This window comes from Herpailurus yagouaroundi, unplaced genomic scaffold (genome assembly GCF_014898765.1).
Source record: "Herpailurus yagouaroundi ecotype Mexico unplaced genomic scaffold, PumYag 160, whole genome shotgun sequence".
Lineage (NCBI taxonomy): Eukaryota > Metazoa > Chordata > Mammalia > Carnivora > Felidae > Herpailurus > Herpailurus yagouaroundi.
The window spans coordinates 32,074,826-32,085,837 of record NW_024412401.1 but is presented as its reverse complement, the minus strand read 5'-3'; the positions used below and the strand labels follow the sequence as shown (position 1 = coordinate 32,085,837).

General features: G+C 43.7%; 1 long non-coding RNA gene and 1 other non-coding gene across 2 annotated transcripts; one reads left to right on the top strand and one right to left on the bottom strand.

The window, feature by feature from the left end:
• Window positions 1-965: 965 nt before the first annotated feature.
• LOC121034426 (uncharacterized) lies at window positions 966-10,375 on the bottom strand. Its single transcript, XR_005792419.1, has 3 exons — window positions 10,151-10,375; window positions 3,238-3,327; window positions 966-1,140 (listed from the first exon to the last, which is right to left on the bottom strand). It is a non-coding gene; the product is annotated as an uncharacterized LOC121034426 (long non-coding RNA).
• LOC121035208 (U6 spliceosomal RNA) lies at window positions 4,156-4,262 on the top strand. Its single transcript, XR_005792796.1, has one exon. It is a non-coding gene; the product is annotated as a U6 spliceosomal RNA (small nuclear RNA).
• Window positions 10,376-11,012: the final 637 nt, after the last annotated feature.

The window sequence follows — 11,012 nt, the reverse complement described above, 5'->3', positions numbered from 1 at the left end:
GTCGTATTTTGATATATGGCAGTACCTAAATTCAGCAGCCCATGTCAGCCACCTGTTCTATGGTATGTTCAGCACACCACACACACATCCAGTCCTCCACGCACCTGTTTAGCTTATGTATTCCATTCTTCTATCGTGTTATCATGTATTTTATTTTATGTGTTTCATTTCTTCATATTTTCTTAGCACCTTCTAGAGTATAGTGACGTGTTTTTATAGTGCTAAACTGAAGCCATGTCTGCTTCCTAAAGTTCATTTATGAAACTATCATTCATTGTTCACATGCAGAGCCATTCAATAATAGTTCACATAAAACCACCAAGAACGCTCTACATGATGAATGCTGTGGAACATATCCCAGAGTGTTCCATTTGTGAAAATGCAAAGGAGCGACTGTTCACAATCAGAATGCTGTATGAAAAGAAAGTTTTCTCCTATTAAGTGAAACTAAAATGAAAGTTGGAGACAAACAAGCTTTGGAAGCCTTTACCTTAAAACAAAAAAGTAAATCTTGAGTAAATTTCTTACCACTTTCTGAAAAACTAATAAATTCTTAAATCCTAATGAAGGTACCTAAGAGCTTCAATGCCCGGGTTGCTGTCAAAACACAGAAGAAACCAACTGCTGTCATGTTAGCCTAAACACAGAAAATCTTGCAGGCTGATATCTAGGCTACCAGAGCCAGTTAGCTTAGTCGGGCAGGAGGAGGGTGCACAGGGTTAGAGCATCAATTAAACGGCTTCTCTGGAATCACATACACTGGGAGTCCACCTTTTTTTTTGTTTTAATTTTTCTTTTAATGTTTGTTTATTTTTGAGACAGAGAGAGAAACAGATCATGAGCAGGAGAGGGGCAGAGAGAGTGAGACACAGAAGCCAAAGCAGGCTCCAGGCTCCAAGCCGTCAGCACAGAGCCCGATGGAGGGCTCGAACCCACAAACCATGATATCATGACCTGAGCAGAAGTCGGACTCTTAACCGACTGAGGCACCCAGGCGCCCCAAGGAGTCCACCTTTTTAATTGTTTTCCATAATACCATTGATGTAATACTTTTTCCAATTGCTCCGGTCTTCTCCGGCACCGGCACCGAGAGGAGTCAGCATGTTGCAACCTGCCCTCCCAAGTCCTTCTCCACTTGTTCTTAAAGGAAAAGGAGGAAATAAATATAAACGCAATTTCATAACAAAAAGGAAATACACATTTCCAGGATCCTTTTGACATCTGATTATACCTAGCAGAGCATTTTCCACTGATACAACACAATAATTATAATGGTACCCTAAAGTATGAGGACCATTTGTCATCCTTTTATGTTTCTTTTCATGTTCACAGTACATGATATCATCTAAACAAAGCAAGAGACAAGAGAAATAGCTCTTTATGGAGACATAGGCAGGTAGGTAGGTAGTACGTAGGTAGATAAATGAAGCCTCAGGTAGAGGTTTGGCAATGATATAAAATCAAACAGTCAAACCTGTCCAGGCCAGGGGGCGTTGAGGGGGATTATAATACTTATGTCACCTATAATATTTGAATATGTACTAACTGGCATTGGATCAACATGTTACTGAACGGTGGCCATATCCACACAACACTCAGATGCCGTATCTGCATACCCATTTAAAAGCTAAACTTGGTAAAAAATAACTTTACAGAGATACTGAAAGAACTCTAGATACACTCGCTGAAAGCTAGAGAGATTAGTGAATCAATGTAAACCACAAAGCAGAGTCTCTGAGGCGTGATAGATGGGATTTTTTCAGTAAGCACAAGAGTGCCTCTTCTCTGATCCGGTCACTTTTTGCTGGTGTATAATAACACCTCACTTCCGCACAAAGCCGTGAGATCTATGAAGCATTTACACTCTCCATTACTGTAACAGATCCTCACAATGAAGACAGGGGTGGGATCTCCCTCTCCATCCCCATTTTATGGAGCGGGAAACTGAGTTTCCCTTTACAAGTTAGCGTTTGGTTTTTGTTTTTCATTCATTCAACGCATTTTTCTCCTAAGACTTCTGTCTTCAGTCTGCTGGGCAGGGAAGGTCACATGCAAAATGGATACACACCAATTCAGAAGGATTTGCTAATATCCAGGTCCTTCCAACAAAGCCGGTAAAAAGTCAAAAGCCCCCCAAGTTCTGTCTCCCAACCGAAGTGCTATTTAAAGGTAGACCGACAGGGAAGCCCGAGTTTCCCATAGATGTTTTTTGAGCTGGTCACTATGCCATGAGTGTATCCACACTTTCAGTTCGAGGTGGAAGAAAAAGCTCCTGTTTTTATCCCCAGCTCTGGCCCAACACACAGCTCTCCTGATCAAACAGATCTGGTCAAGCCCCTCCCCTACTCATTAACTTCCCATGGTCCCCAGTGCCTAGTAGATAAAGATTTAACATGGTCAGTCCTTCAACGGTAGCTCCCACCTAGCGTCCAGTATTCTCTCCTTAAATATCCAATCATCCTTAATTGTACCAGCCATGCTAAACTACTCTTGACCCTCAATGCACCATGCCTATTTCAGCCTCTGAACCTTTGCTTAGAGATGTGGGTCTCTCCTGCTTCTGGAAAAACCCACATTCCCCTGACAAGCTCCTATATATTCTTTGAAGCCCAGTTTTTATTAAAAGTCTCCCACGTTTCAGTCAATCTAGATCTTTCATTAAACTCTTATCCTCACATGCTACAAGGTTTGGTGGGTCTGGCTCCTCCAACAGACACAAGTCCCTGGAAGGCACTGGAAGCTTCCCTTATTTGCCCTTGAATACCCACAGTTACTGCATTTAATTGAGTAAAATTAATTACTTATTGCATAGTTACCCCCAAATCCTAGCATCTCTTTTCAGAGGATGCTTTCTTGCCAGGTGATTCTCTGCATTGATTCTAGAAAGAATTTTGTTCATTTGGAGGGTTTGCTGTGTATTAGGGGAGGCAGATGGATGTCAGGTGACCCACAGGAAGCAGTTAGGGGACCACTGGGCATGGCCTTCAGGAAGTCAGAATTTGGAAAAAGGCCCAAAAAAGACACTATTTTATCCTTATCCTTGGATAATCCATTGTGCCTCTTTACAAGGGCAAAATTATAAGTGTCCTGTATACAGATGACAATGAAGGTTTAAAAAAAAAAATCACACTTTAAAAGCTAACGAAGGCACTTCACGCTGTAGGATCCTGGGTGAGCCAGTTTGCCCGAATGAGGAAGGCTCATCCATCCATCCGTGGCTGTGAAGTCACCACCCACCTGCTTTGCGGTTCTTCAAGTTTGAAACCCTCCTAGCTGCTTGCATGACAGTAGTTTTCTGACTTCTGAACATGTCCAAATGAGCTGAATCTAGAAAACAGTGCATGAAGTTAACAAATGCCCCTGCCATTGAGCCCCCATTAGTGCTTCACAGAGGAATGGGGAACAGACTGCAAGTTCTAAATCTGTGAAATTACATAGACCCTGTCAGTGAGGAAGGAAGGAAGAAGGAAGGAAGGAAGGAAGGAAGGAAGGAAATATACATAGACGTTGTAAATAAATAAATAAATAAATAAATACTACATAAGCTTTGTAAATAAATAAACAAATAAATAAATGATAAATATTACATAGACTTTGTAAAGAAATAAATATCACAATAAACTTTGTAAATAAATAAATAAATAAATAAATAAATAAATAAATAAAAATTACACAGACTTTCTGAGCAGGAAAGTATCTTCAAGACCATCTAACTCAAGGAGAAAACGGAGGCCCACCTAAAAGACTGGGCTTGCCCAAGGTCACGTCAAGTCTGGATCAGAACACCAACCAGCACCTTGAGCTCATTCAGCAGGCCAGCAGCTGACTGCTGTATCCTGAGAACCCAAGGGAAATTTAGAGGGGAATAAAGAATTTAAAAAACAAAAAGGATGGTTTTAGTTACTTTTTTATACTCTCCTCTTTATTCATTTTTTTTAAGAGCGAGGGAGAGAGAGAGAGAGAAAGTGTGATCAGGGGGAGAGAGGCAGAGGAAGAGAGAGAATCTTAAGAGGCTCCGTGTTCAGCATAGAGCCCAACTCTGGCTGGATCCCAAGACCTTGGGGTCATGACCTGAGCCAAAATGAAGAGTCAGACGGTCAACTGACTGAGCCACCCAGGTACCCCCAAAAGAATGATTTTAAAAGGAAAGTGCTAGTGCTCACTTTGGCAGCACGTATACTAAAATTGGAACAATACAGGGGAGACTAGCACGGCTTATGCCTAAGGATGGCACGCAAATTCATGAAGCGTTCCATATACAAAAAAAAAAAAAAAAAGAGGGAATAAAAAACAGGACAGTTCTAAATTCGATGTAACATCCTGTCAGCTGATGTCCAAAAAAGCATTTTACTGTTCTCTACAGTGCTTCTTTTAGTGTTCTGCTACCAGCCAGCTAAAGCAGGCACTATAACACTCACCACTGTTCCCTTCTTTGGAGAACATAGGAGCCATTCCATAAGAGTGCTAATATAAAATATAATTCAGGGGGCGCCTGGGTGGCGCAGTCGGTTGAGCATCCGACTTCAGCCCGGTCACGATCTCGCGGTCCGTGAGTTCGAGCCCCGCGTCAGGCTCTGGGCTGATGGCTCGGAGCCTGGAGCCTGTTTCCGATTCTGTGTCTCCCTCTCTCTCTGCCCCTCCCCCGTTCATGCTCTGTCTCTCTCTGTCCCAAAAATAAATAAATGTTGAAAAAAAAATTTTAAAAAAAATAAAATAAAATATAATTCAGGCTTCGTTCTGCTTCTTTCATGCAATTCCATTCAAACATATATAATCCGCTCAAAGACCTACTTTACCAGCCACTGTGCAAAGGGTAGGAGAAACAAGGGTCAAGAAGAATACATAAATACGCACGTCTGCAGCTACTTTTTCCTGGTACAATGGCTCCACGAGGGGTATAAAGTGTAACTTAAATGAAAATCAGCAACCTAGCCAGTAGAAACTGTTTGCCTCTCTTAGAAAGTGATTGTATAGTTCTTTGACAGACTCAACCACGTTAACTACAGCAACATATACCATTTTTTCCCCTACAATTTTCTTGACTGCTTATTATTTTAGATACATCCAACTTGTTGATCAGGTGCATGTTAAGGCAGGTTAAAACGTGTTATTCTGGTTTGGCACGAAGGTTTCAACCTTATTCAACAAAATATTTCAAACTTCTGCTGGAATTAATGATTCAGGCAAAATGGAACTTAATCTGCGATCCAAGACACCTTTCTATGGTTTGGAGACTGCATATCTAGACCAGGAGGACAACCTGACTTTGTTTCAGGCACAATTAACTTCATAGCTAGGGAGCATAACTGACTTCGTAAGGCTCTTTTGGTGCCAAAGCTTGTAGAAACAGAGGAGGCTTTGCCTAAGGGATTCTTTGCATTAAAGACTTTGTTAGGCAAAGCCACTCTGGCTTGGGAGTCTGATTTGCAATTTGGGCCTTTGTAAAAGGATTAGAAGATCCCTATTGTTTAATGTTTGGATCTCAATTTGCATTTGGAAATGCATGACCTCTTCCAGGTTTAGAGTTCTTTATTTTCAGTTTCTCCTCCTGATATACAATCAATGCGGTATGTTAAAAAATTGATAAAACTGCTCAGCCGAATGTTTGCACTGATTAAGGGGAATGTGGTAGATTGATTTTCTCCGTGAATGGTGGAGTCCAGCAATACCGATCCAGTCATCTCTTTAGGAACTGACAAATAACTCCTAGGTTTGGGTACACACACATTTCATTTATTTCCTTAGTCGGAATGCATGGGCACTTTGTTTAAAAACAGACACTGGGAGGGAGGAGAGGGTGGGTGATGGGTATTGAGGAGGGCACCTTTTGGGATGAGCACTGGGTGTTGTATGGAAACCAATTTGACAATAAATTTCATATATAAATTAAAAAAATAAATTAATTAAAAAAAAAAAAAACAGACACTGGGTCTACAAAAGAAACTGACAAGAAAAAAATCCTCTGACCGACCACCTCAGGACACACTCGAATACTTTTGTCCAACATCTTCCTTTAAACATAAAGGTTTGAGAAAAATTATTTCAGGTTTGTGATAACAATACCCTCGGCTGTACACAATATTTAACTACCTGTCCCTTGGTCAACAACTTTTAACTAATATTTGCTTTGACAATATTCCCAGATAGGCAACATAAGGCCTAGAATAGAAACTTCGTGAGGAGGCACAATTTCTTAGATTGTGCGTTTAAAACGCGTGATTTATTTGTTTGTTTGTTTGTTGCCTTCAGTTTCTAGCTTCTCTATCATCACTGACCACAGGAAAACATGTCTTGTGTGTCGGGATGAATGTGCCTGGTACCTGGATTTGGAGTTGTCGGTTGAATGCGCTGGAAGTGGATGGAAAACACTCACATTCATTGAGCACCTACGATGTGTCCAGAATTTTACTAGGTGTTTAAGAGTTTGTTATTATACCCATTTTGTAGTGGAGAAGACCGAGGCCCAGAAGAGTCAAGTGACTTGCCCAAGGTCACACCCTCCCTAATGATCAGAACCCGAGTCTACCTGGCCCCTAACCCCAGGCTCTTTCTGTCATGTCACAACCGCCTCACAGATAAAGTAAAGCTAATTTCATTTGGAGGATTATCTGCTCTTCACCTCCTTGGAATGTGCTTATTTTTTAATCTAAACAGGGGATATGTTTGGTGCACAGGAAGCTATGTGGACAAAATTGACCTAACCCATCCCTCTCGCTAATAGAAACAAGTAATCTTATCTGTCATTCTATTAAAAATACACCACATTCCTCTATGATCCAGTTTGGAAAATGACTCAAGAAAGGACAATCTGTTTCTGCATCACAGCACCCCAAGGCCTCTCTAAGATCAGCAAGAGTAAATAAGCCACTGCTTTTCTCAAATATTTCATTCACTGATTCCAAAGCACTTTTACGTGTAATTAAATAGAATAAAGAGCAGCAGCCTTCTTGATAGTTGGGCCAGAGGTAAGCCCAAGAAAGTCTCCGTTGCTGAAGATCACACATGCTGAGGCCCCCTTCAGTGGAGAACAGCGATGTGGAAGTTAGCTGAAGTAGCTGAAAGAGGTGCGCTGTGCTCTGAGCCCACGATCTCAGCCTCGGCCCATGGGAGACGCTCCCTCTCCGCCATCTTCCAAAGTGCTTTGCCGACATTCTCCTGATGCTCCCAATATCTAAAGATAATCCCTTTTCCCCTAAACAGGATCTCAACCTAAAATAGATCTGAGTATGTGCCACAGGGCTTGAACAAATGACTCAGAGGGCCATTTCAGATCTCGGAAGCAGGGAAGGCTCTTCAGAACACATGAGCACAGTCTGGGAACTAGTTAGTACTCAAGGAACAAGCAAATGACAGCTGGAAGGAAGGAGTTCCAAAGAACATGTCACCTGAAGGTTTCTTTGCACACATGAGGCAGCTGAGGCCCAAGTACCCCACAGTTATGTCACTGCGGAACCTCATTCCAGCCTGATTTTCCAGGCCCTCATTCTCAGGCTGCACAGGAGGCCATATATCGACCATAAATTAACAGATAAGGCCCAGGGGTGCCCTAACCTAGGCATAGGTGGCAAATGGACAGGTTTTTAATGTGTGGATGTGGTTCAGCATCAAGGATGTCAGAAGGGAGTCTCTCTTAGAAAATGTGTTGATTTGGCATTTTCTCCATTTGGATTTTGTGTGGTTACTGTTTTATGTTTCTCCTTCCTTTCACATCATCTGAGTTTGGTTTGTGTTCAACTCTTTGTGTCCAACAGTAGGGCGGTGGTTAAGTAGGTCCTAATAAGTCCTCAGAACAGACTACCACCCTCCATTTAGATTATCTGGTAAACAGTAATAAGAGCTAACATTTATTGAGCTTTCCTACATTCTGTTTCCACACTCAGCATTTGACACGCATTTTTCTCCTGTAGTTCCCACAAGAACCCTATGAGGTAGGCAGTATTAGTCTCCTCGTGTTAACGTTGAGGAAACTGAGGCAAAGAGAGCTTACAATCAAATGACTGAGCGGTGAAGCTGGGATTTAAACCTGATTCTATCGGCTCCCATGTTCTTGAGCCATATATTATTCTACACACAGAGAAGAATGCTCAGAAGTCAACGAGACAGGGAGAAAAGCTATATGGTGGGTTCCAGCTTGGTAAAATAGACCTATGCTTATGCGTTTGGAGGTACATCTCCACTGAGAAAATTCTAGAAGGACCACTCCAACGTCAGTTCCTTGGAGCAGTGTTCTCTGACCATACTAAAAGCCATCCCACCCTGCCCCTGTTATTCTGTATTTCTTTCACATATTTGATTTTTTTTTCATGGCCCTTATCATTCCTTGAGATGTAACATATGCTGGAGCCATTTATTGTCTAGCTGGCTTCTAGAATGAGGGGCGGGACAATTTCTAAGAAAATGCCTGGCATGTTGTAGGTGTTTAATAAATATCTGTTGACTTGAATAAGTGTGCTAAACTCTTCGTGTTGGTGGTTTTTTCCTCTCTCACTGTCAAAGAGGAACAATTTGGATTCTTGATACTTAAATGGATTAGACTCTTTTTTATGTTTCATTTGAAATCCTCTGAGTAGAAAAGAAAAAAAAAATTCATCCCACTTAAAGATCGAGAAGTGAAAATGGCCTACTTAGGAATGTAAAAAGTGGATCTCCACGGTGGACCTGTACCTTCTCAGGAGAGAAGGTTCTCTCAGTTGCAGAAGAGGAGGCCACTGGAAATCTACTGAGATAAACTTGCTTTGAGTCAAAAGAGACTCATTAATGTTTCAACTGCTAATCCATTTAGTGTCCTATTCACCTAGATGTCTTTTCTGAGCAACCCCCTGGTGGTTTTAGAAAGATAAATTTCCAGTCACCGGGCTCAATTGACCAAAAGCAAAAGACAATTGACTGCAGAGGAAGGGACTGACTCAGTTTTTGAGATGAATGAATGGCCTCCTATCTGGCCAATGTGAAAATGAAAGGGACACTTGGAATGAGCTGATACCAGATGGTTACATGTTATCCCAATTATAAGCTCTCCTTTCTCCTCTAAAAAGGATTAGGCCCCCTGTGAAGGGGAATCTTGTCTTCAAGTCCTATGGCCTTGACCTTCCTTTGTACTTTAAACCAGGCATGGCAGTTATTTGAGATTTTTCCTCAGCCATCTCCTTCTGAAGGGTGAGTCTTGCCCCATCAGCAGCCCCACGAACCATCTAGAAGTCAGGAGCAAAATATCCTTGCATTCCGGGCAGAGGAGGGGGCTGGCTGCTTTGGCCAGCTTCCTTCTCCCTTCCCCAAACAGACCCAAGCTCCTATATAAAATTCATAAATTCTTGGCAGGAAAGAAATCCTCCCATTGGAAGGAACAGATGTTCTACGAGTAACTTTTGCCATTATACTCTGTTCCTAATATCATAGTTTTAAAGTGTGGGGGGATGTTAACTTTTTTTAAAATGTCAACATGTTCTGGGCAGCTTTTCCATCGCCATCTGTGGCATACACATCACCAATCCTCCTGCCGCCCCTTTTTAAATTTCCAGAGACTGGTTGGGAATTGGAAAGATATTAAAAAGTTGAAAGCGGAAAATTCACTTGAACAAGTATGCTAATGTATAACCTAATGCAGAAAGTAATATGATGTTTCCCTCTCAGTTGTAAATCGCAGAAACTTTCTTTCCCTTGTCCTCTTAGAACTTGGAGGGGTCTAGGAGACTTTTAACAAGGTAATTATGACCAATTAACATTCAGGGGTTATTACTGGTAACAGAGTTCCATGGGAGTAACCTATTCATAAAATTCCCTTTCTAAAGAAAGCCTCAATCCGGCTTCAAATTCAAGAGGCTACCAGGCCATTTTCACTTCGTTATCACCTCGTTAAACTGCCCACCTTAAATGCCAGGGTCCCAGGTGACCGCGGGGAAGGGTCAAGGTCAGTGGATGATGCCTCCTAACTCGCCGGGGAGTAACTTCAGAAAACGTGACCTCACTTTGGTTGGTCCAAGGTGGGGTCCTCTCCCCAGGGACAGCGATGCTGTTTTGCAGGAATTTTGGTGAGGGTTCAAAGTCAGAATTCAGTGCTCTGGCGGCGTGGGGTGTGGACTCCGCAGAACAGAAAAGAGAGGAGGGGACAGCGTGGGCGGGGCGGGGTGGGGTGGGGAAGCAGCGGACCGACATTCAAATACGCAGGGGATCCTCCCGGAGTCCCGGCTCTTTGCCGGGGTTTCCCCTCCTCCGCCCGGTGGGAGCCGGGCGCCTCTAAATCCCCAGATGCCACGCAGGGCCCAGTGCCGGGAGCGCCACGTCCACCCCGGAAGACCCTGTCCCTGGAGCCTTTCGGTGTCCAAGTGGACCGCGCATGCAGGGCGGGGCGCAGGGGGCACCCACGTGTGGCGCTGGCCCGAACTCGGGGTCCGGGGGTGGCGGAGGCGGGGTGGGGGCCAGAAAGGCGCACGCGGTCGCCAGAGCCCCTGGGCGCCAGGGGCCGGAGGCGGGCGCAGAGGCGAGCGCGGTCTGCAGTGCCCCCCTCCGGACGGCCGGGAGCAGCACGGCTCCCCGCGCCCCGCCTCTGCGTGGGAGACCCGCGCCCCTCCGCCGCTGCGGAGGCTGACCCCCTGTTAAGGAATTTAAAGTCAAGTCCAAGTGGATTCTCCTGGCTCTGTCGCTTACTGGCTTTCCGCTCGCGGGAACTCGGGATTCCTGCCTCCCTTTGACTAATGTGAATACTAACCCGGACAAAATTAATGAAATAATTAAGTGAGACAATGCGCTCAAGCACCTGGGTATATGGTAAGTGTTCACTAATGGCTGGTCTTTTATTATTATTATTATTATTATTATTAGCTGGCTAGACCTTGGATGGGGGGAGGGTCTCACTCCAGTCTGCTCTTCTATGGTGGGTTTGGGGGAGGACAGGGAGGGATGGTTTCTCCTCTGAAGTGGAGAAGGAACCTGAGCACTCAGCAGGGGATCCAGCCTTCCTGTGCCACTATCTCCACCTATAACTGTGGACTCGGCATCCCCTCTTTGAACCTAAT